General features: G+C 41.6%; 1 protein-coding gene and 1 pseudogene across 2 annotated transcripts in view; one reads left to right on the forward strand and one right to left on the reverse strand.

The window, feature by feature from the left end:
* NCKAP5 (NCK associated protein 5) overlaps positions 1-6,000 on the forward strand; it is a 720,600-nt gene that overhangs the window by 147,431 nt on the left and 567,169 nt on the right. The gene's annotated exons all lie outside the window — the stretch shown is intronic.
* Positions 3,241-3,359, reverse strand: LOC111736096 (annotated as a pseudogene).

Below are 6,000 nucleotides of genomic sequence, written 5' to 3' on the forward strand. Positions count from 1 at the left end.
CACTAGGAGACCTCTCTTTGCCTATGTCAAGACTGTGAGTCTTCTCCACACATATTCCCTAAAGACATCCCGTACACCATCCCCTGCCCCCAACCCTGAACAAAACTCACATAAGTCAGTGGATCAAGGGGATGGGAAATATAGCCATTCACTAGAAGCCAAATATTTTCTGCTCTTCACAGCTTTGCCTCCAAAAATATTAGTCAAGAAGTGATATATTACATAGTTATCTTTGAGTTTGTTTTATTTTCGATTTTTTAAAAAGTGGTGTGTCGCAAAGCTCTGAAAATAATATAGTATTTAATCCTGTAAGGAAGCAGGAAAATACAAATAGTTTGAAATTAGGAACTTCTGTGATAACTACGAAGTGGTGAAAACTCAGTTCAACAACATCTCTTCACATTTCATTGGACCTTTTTTCTTATTTGTTGTTTTGCAAAAGTCTCTCATATTCAACATATCATTTTGATCCCACGACAACCACACATATCTAAGAAGTCATTTTATTATTTTCACTTTTATAAAAGGAAACTTTTTTGGTAATCAAATTGCTTGTTCAGTTTCACACAGCTAGTGATTAGGTCAGAAGTCGAATTCAAGTCTCCAGGATTCGAATTGAAAGTTATTTTCACTGTAACCCATGGCTTCCATTTATGTTATTTAAAATAAGTGTCTAAGAATTAGCAACAGATTTTTGTTGTTGTTGTTCTTCAGCCCCATTCTCCTCCTCTTTGTCAGAGAACGGTAATTATGTGGTTCTTTTTGTGTGAAAAGTATGGCACGGTTATTAAGAAAATGGGTTTTGCTGTTGCAGCTGAGTTTCAAACTCATCTCTACCTAACCTCGGATAACTTACTTAAGCTCACCCAACCTCATGCGTAAATTGGTATCCTAACACCAATCCCAAACTACTATAGTGAAGGTTAATTTAGAAGCTGTATATGAAGGGGAAGGCATATAGTGATGATTCAGATGGTGATAGCCCTTCCTCTTCATCTTCAGATGGTGATAGCCCTTCCTCTTCATCTTCATTGTTACTATAGTCTTTTACTGCATAATAAATAATCCCTAAACTTAGGTTTTAGAACAACTACAGCGGGTTCTCAAAATGTCCTTTTATTATAACATTGATGAAATGCCATAGGAACTTATTTGTTTATATCAATTAGCCCATGGTAAATTGGTTTTGTTATACATAATTTCACTTAAAGTTGTAGTAAGTCCTCATTAAATGAGGACTTACTGTACCACTGTACTCTCCCAATTCTGGGCTCAGCTTCATAGTTCATGGTATTGGCTGGGGCTGCAGTCATCTGGGGGCTCCACTGGCATATAGTATCCAAGATGGCTCATTCACATCTGGTGCTTTGGTGGGAATGGCTGGAAGGCCTGATTCAGTGGGATGCTGGGCTAACTGGGTCTCTGTCTCACTCTATGCAATTTTTCCGCATGGTCTCTCCAGCAGGATTTCTTACATGGTGACTCGGGGCAAAAATAGAGGCTTCTAGACCTTGAGGCTAAGTTCTAGAACTGGCAGAATGTTACTTCCGCCATGCTCTGTAGGTTATAGGGATTCACAGGACTAATCTATTTTCAGTGAGGGAGGAGACTGTCCCAGGGCATGACTACCTAGAGGTCTGGGTCATTATGGGGCCATCTCTAGAGACCAACTGCCATAATCATCATCATCATTAAAAAATATTTAGGGATGTTTTTTTCCAGGCTGTGTATTGGGACCACGAATAAGACGACACCAATCTTTCTCTGAACAAAGGTTTTATAGCTCTCCCTGGGAGGTCATGGAAGGCAGATAACCTGGTTGTTTTTCTGGTGGGAGTGGGAGGTGGGATTGTCAAGAAGGTCTAATGAGTGGAGGTATTGAAAGGAAGAGTGGAGAAGTAGGTAAGGTATGGACACACAGAGTGTTTCCTAATTCTGCCACTTCTTCTTTGTGAATTCCAGCCTTCATCTTCACTATCCTACAGCTTTTAATTGTTTTTTATTTTTATTTGGGGGGGGCGGGCAGGAGGAGGTGATATTCCATGGAATAGAGAATAACAGTTGCCTTAACCACTTTGTAGGCTTGCCATCGCTGTTAAATAAAGTAAATTTTGTAAAAGGTCCAGCAGAGTGCCCAGCATATCGTTGATATTCAAGACATGGTAGTCCTCTTTTCCTCTTTCTCTATATTTCTTAAGGAATATTTGCTTTCTCAGGCAGAGTCGAACATGGGTTATGTTTTGAAACTCAGTGTGCTTTGTGTCTTCACAATGAATGGAGAAATTTGCTTGCCTGGTTTCCCATCAGGAATTCTGTTACAGATGCCAGGGAGAGGCAGCTTTGGAAAGGTGGGCACCTTTACTCTGAAACACAGACCGGTTATGCTGTAAGTGGGCTGGTAATGCAAATGAACCCCTCTGCCCAGAATGCAGCCGGCAGCCTTTACCTCACATGCCACAAAAGGCTCAGTCTGTATACCCACCCGGGGCTTACCATCTGCTTGAGGAGGAAAGGATGGCGGCTTGCTTTTGTTAAAGGCTGCTTCAGAAGATTATTCTGGACATTGGGATGAATTCCACTAGCAGCACACCAGTCCCAAATTTAAGTTGGTAGGCATCGTACACTAGGACTGTGGTTGCCTTCCGGACTGCCTTCTGGCTGATATTGAAAGAGAAGCTTTCTCCATTTGCATTTGGTGGTGCTTCCAGGCAGCCTGACTCTGGTCTCAAAAATCACTGGTCTATAAAGGGGATGGCTGAGCTCATTTGCAAGGATGTAGGAAAATGTTAGTGTATATTCCTTTGCCAAAATCAATGTCAGGACAGAGAAAATGTGTCCTTGGAGTTTAAAAGAGACTGGTTCATGTCAGCAGTGCTCTGCTTACAGACCTCTGGTAGATCAGAAGGTGAGTGACAGCACTGAGAGGGGCCCAGCTTCAGCCAGTGATGGGACGTCTGTGAGTTGAGATATTGTTGGGAGTTTGTGTTTTTGTGTGTCTGCTTGGCTGTGACTAGAAGAGAACCCTGTGGTAAGAATGGAAGCTCAAAGAGTCTCTCCTCTTCAGCCACTTCTAGGCATGATTACATGTAAACCAAAATGAGCAGATACATTTATTTCTTCTTTTTTTATTTATTTTTAATTGATTAATTAATTATTTTTTCTTAGGCAAGGCAACTCTTGGTTGACCTCATAGATTGCAAAGACCTTGTCAGCTTTCAATCTCTTATGTTTTATTTTTTACGCCTACGGCACCTGGTCTTCCTAGGTGGTCTCCCATCCAAGGACTAACCAGGCCCAACCCTGCTTAGCTTCTGAGATCAGACAGGATTGGGCTTGTTCAGGGTGGCATGGCCGTAGACATCTTCTTTTTTTTTAAAGACCTGTGGAAAAAGTAATTTTATAGCTTTACTGCCTGAGACTCTCTCCTCATTGCTAATAAACATCTCTCCTGTCTGAAAACCAAGCTTCTGTTCTGTCATTTGTTTAATCAAGAGATGTGGGGATTAGACTGTCATCATCTTCTGAATAATGATGCTTCAGGTATTGGAAGGACATTATTAACTCACTGCAACTACCTTCTCTCTACATTCTACTGTTCTAATTTCTGAACTCAAGGTCTGTGAAATGATTTTTTCCTAAAGAAATTAAAATAATATTTTACTGGGCTATGTTCAAGGCCAAACATGAGACTTCTTCATAGTTTTAAGGTCTAAGACCTCTATTTCAGAGAACCACTCAAATCAACAAAATGGAGTTGATTATTCATGGGGCAGAATTATGCATTTTTATTATATCTGGTCTTCACTGCTATTAAAAAGAATGTCTTTTCAAAATAAATATTAAGAGCTTATGTTTCTTTATAGACACTGATTTCATTTGCATTTTTTAAGTTTTATTTACATTTAGATTCTTATTAGGTAGCAAATGTCTGCTTTAGGTTAAAATTGGGATATAATAAAAGATTTTATGTGCTTTTTAATTATTATTATTATTTTGCATTTGCTATGTGCCGGATACTGCGTTTAGTTGTTTCCCTTAAAACCCTTATGCCTGATGAAGTCAAAGCCATGTCACCAAGTAAGGACCAGCACATTTACGCAAGGGCTGACCTGTCCTTGGGGCAACTCGATGGCAATTATAGGGTCTCAGTCAAAATACATACGTTTTTCTGTTTTCTGTTCCACTGCTCTGACTGTGACTAGCAGCAGATATTTGCTTTCAAGGCTCATAAAAATAAATCTGAGAGAATTTGTTTCCAAAGTGGGTTCTTTTCCACCACGGAATTAGGAGGCAGCAAGCTGCCCAGAAGTGCAGAGGCTTCCTGAGAAGCAGATGGCCTGTCCTCTGCTTCCCCTCAAAGTCTCAGGAGGCATGCCAGGCATGGTCTCTTAGCACCCCTTAAGTGTGGCATGTGCCCAGGTTTATCTCTGCTGTGAGACTGTAAACTCAGCCAAGGAAAACGTCATGTCCATCCCCATGCCGGATGCCAAGGGTGGGACAGAGGGCTCAGACATCCAGGGTTGCCACTAGGAGTGAAATGTGAAGTGGGTCATTATGCTCTGCCTGTCCCCACTTGCTTGGGGCCTGGGCTGCTCACCAGATGGCCCACCCCAGTTCAAGTTTCTGCAGGGCTTTCTTCTGTCCTGGCTGTCCATTCCCTCCATTCTCCCTGACAGGTTTCTCTCCATTGTCCTACTTTATCGAGGCACTACTCAGAGACAGCTCACTGTGAGACGAGTTGTTTCTGATAAAAGTTTATCACATAGCTGTTGGATTAATATGCGCTCTGACTGGGAAACGTGCACATTTCATCAAAACCTCAAAGGTGTGAACCCATAGTTTTTCCTTGAGTTCTGGAGTCCATTCCCTGATATCGTCTCAGGAATCTGATGTTTTTAGATATCTTGTCATTTCTCTGTTTGAAACCTCTCTCTTTAGATTGTAGTTAAAAAAAAAAAAAAAAAAAATTGCTGTGGCCTGGAATTGGACGTGGAATTGGGCCTGATTGGGCCTAACTTCTCCTCTGACTTCCCTTTTACCCACCCTCTTTCCTCTGCTTGCAAAGCACATTGCTGTCTTCCTGCCTTCCTTCTCCAGAATGAGCCCATCTCCTCATCTTTCAGGTCTTAGCTTAGGCTTCCTTCCTTCACAGAGTAAGTCAGGGCCCTCCCCAACTCTCCCATGATGTGCATCCATGTTCGTTGTCTTAGTCATCTCCAGCTGCTATAACAAACACCACAGACTGAGTGGTTTCAGCAATGGACATTTACTTCTCATAGTTTTGGACACTGAAAGTCCCAGATTTAAGATGTTGGCCAATCTGGTGTCTCTTCCTTTCTTGCGGACTACTGCCTTTTTACTGTGTCCTTCTCGTGTCTCTTTTTGTAAGGTTGCAAATCTCTTTCATGAGGCCTCTACCCTCATGCCTTTAATACCTCCTAAAGGCCCCATCTTTAAATACCTTCACATTGAAGATTGATTAGAGCTTCAACATAGAAATTTGTGAGGGGAACACAAAATTCAGCCCTCAAAAGGCATCATATGCCTCCTCTGTAGTTTTCATAACATTTGCTGTTACTCATTTTGGGTCAGATGATCATCTTCATAAATGTAGAGAGTATGTCTCTGTAATTCTTTACTCAGTACCAAGCACAGAGCTAGCACATAGGAGGTGCTCAGTAAACATTGACTGGGAAGGAACAAGAAAAGAGAAGAAGGATGCTGGGATCAGGTCAGGCTTGGGAGAGTGGTACCCAGAGCAGTCTGGGAAAGCGTATTAATATCCTATCGCTGCTGTACCAAAATACCACCAGTTTAGTGGCTTACAACAACACAAATTTATTATCTTACAATTCTGGAAGTCAGCAGTCTGAATAGGTTTAGAAGTTCCGAGGTCAAGGTGTTGACTCAGCTGCATTCCTCCTGGAGGCTCCTGAGAAGAATCCATTCCCTTGACTTACAGCTTCTGAAGTCCACCTGCATTCCTTGGCTCATGGCACA

Source organism: Pteropus vampyrus, unplaced genomic scaffold (genome assembly GCF_000151845.1).
Source record: "Pteropus vampyrus isolate Shadow unplaced genomic scaffold, Pvam_2.0 Scaffold17, whole genome shotgun sequence".
Classification (NCBI taxonomy): domain Eukaryota; kingdom Metazoa; phylum Chordata; class Mammalia; order Chiroptera; family Pteropodidae; genus Pteropus; species Pteropus vampyrus.